Genomic DNA, 2112 nt, shown 5'->3' on the forward strand with positions numbered 1-2112 from the left:
TTTAAATTATATTAAAATAGCACTAGCATTTATTATAAGAGCGTGTTGTCGTTTGCCCCTTTATGTTCAAGCTCTTCATAGTAGGATGGATTCTGATTGGCTGTCAATGTTTTTATCGTTCATCAGCTGAAAAATAGTTCTGAAAGTGATTCCAATGATATCGTTCCTCTGTGCTGTTATTGTTATAGTTGTGGTGTGGACGTCTCTATTCTAATTAGAATAATCGTTAAATCTTTTACATAGTTATAGTTATCATCCTTGGTGTGAACGGCCCTTTAGTACTGAATAATGCCGTACATTGTGTGTGTTGTGAATATGAGTGAGCACCTTCAGGAAAACACTGTTGCATGGCTCAATACATACAGTAAATAAGAGCAAATCTTTCTATGGGTAGAGGTCATATTATAGAAGTAAAATGATTTGCAATTGCCATGTTGATTTTAAATGCACAACTACCTTTCAGAATGACACGATTTATTTTATTTTTTATATACTTTGTTTCTTTTTTTTTAATATGTAACTTGTGAAGCTTAGGATAAGTTTAAAGTGTAAAGTATAAAGGATCTCTCAATCACTGACACTGCATGTCATCTCCTCTGGGAATATAACACAGATGGGTAGCGTCACGGTACACTTGTCTTTAAAAGCAGCCCATGCTTGTTCACTTTTGAGATCAGATTCACAGGCTTATTCTTAATAGCAGTATTTCCAAAAAAAAAAAAAAAGTCTGAAAAAGAAATCTATAAATGTGGGTTTTCATCAGATGACTCACTGAGCTGATAATGAATCACTGGCAGTGTCAGGAAAGAACTTCAGATGGATGTGATCTAAATGCACTTGAATTGTCTTTGTGAGCAGCTTTAATTCTGTTAAAAGACATACTGGTCATCAACTGAATTAGCAGTTATCTGCTTTTACGTCACTCACCAGGATCATGACTAACTCTGTACAATGTTTGCTTCAGGTGTCAGTAATTTATAATATTACATATAAAAAAAATCCATTTCATAAATGTTGTACTTTTGGAACTTTTGAATCTTACATTTGTGCAAAAAATATGAAGCGGCACAGCTATTTACAACATTGATAGTAATAAAAAAATGTTTCTTGAGCATCAAATCAGCATATTAGAATGATTTCTGAAGGATCGTGTGACACTGAAGAATGGAGTAATGATGCTGAAAATTCAGCTTTAAATCACAGGAATAAAGTACTTTTTTATATATATATATATTCAAATAGAGAAACGTTATTTTGAATTATTTTTTTACGTTTTTAATATTATTTCAAATAATATTTCACAATATTATTTATTACTGTATTTTCATCAAATAAATGAAGTCTTGCAAGAGACTTCTTTTAAAAACATTACAAAATCCAAACCAAACTTTTGAACAGTATGTATATTCACATTTTGTTTTATTATTTTAATTATTTATAGTAAAGTAGCTATATTATTGTCTTTGTTACAAGGAAATTTGACTTGTATTTATATGATTCTTTTAAATAAGCATTGTGATGCACAGGTATTTTATCACATTTAACTGCTACATTGTTCTATAACATGCAGCACACTTCCAGCACATCCGTTTTGCTGTGTTTACTAGTAGCTACTGACCTCTTCAATTGTCTGTCTAAACACTCCACTGACCCTTGTAAACAGATTTTCCGCTCCCGGTCAGAGCGTGGCTGTGGCAACAGGGACAGATCGATAGCGGCCGAGCCTGACGTTGATCATGGCTAGAGATAGTCTCATCGTTCAGATGTACTCGCAACATGTTTGTGTAGTGGCTACATGAGCCCAAACCAGATTCTAGCAAATATCAATCACAGGCCATCCAGCGTTCAGATCTCTCTGCTTCTGTTGTTCACAATCAAACAAACAAGATGTCAGTGTATGGAAAGAAAGAAGGATTAGATACAACAGGGAGGTATTGAAAGGGAAGGATAGAGAGATGATTTGTGGGCCTCTCTTGTGTACTAGCATTACAAGAATGGCCCTCATGGGTGGCATGAAAAGGCTCTTGATTGTAAGGAGTGGTAACTTGATATTCAAGCTTCTTGCCCTGATAGATTTATTTACATTCAGTGCCTCAGCCCTGTCTGGAGACA

The sequence above is a fragment of the Sinocyclocheilus anshuiensis genome, unplaced genomic scaffold (assembly GCF_001515605.1).
Source record: "Sinocyclocheilus anshuiensis isolate Anshui unplaced genomic scaffold, SAMN03320099.WGS_v1.1 scaffold552, whole genome shotgun sequence".
NCBI lineage: Eukaryota > Metazoa > Chordata > Actinopteri > Cypriniformes > Cyprinidae > Sinocyclocheilus > Sinocyclocheilus anshuiensis.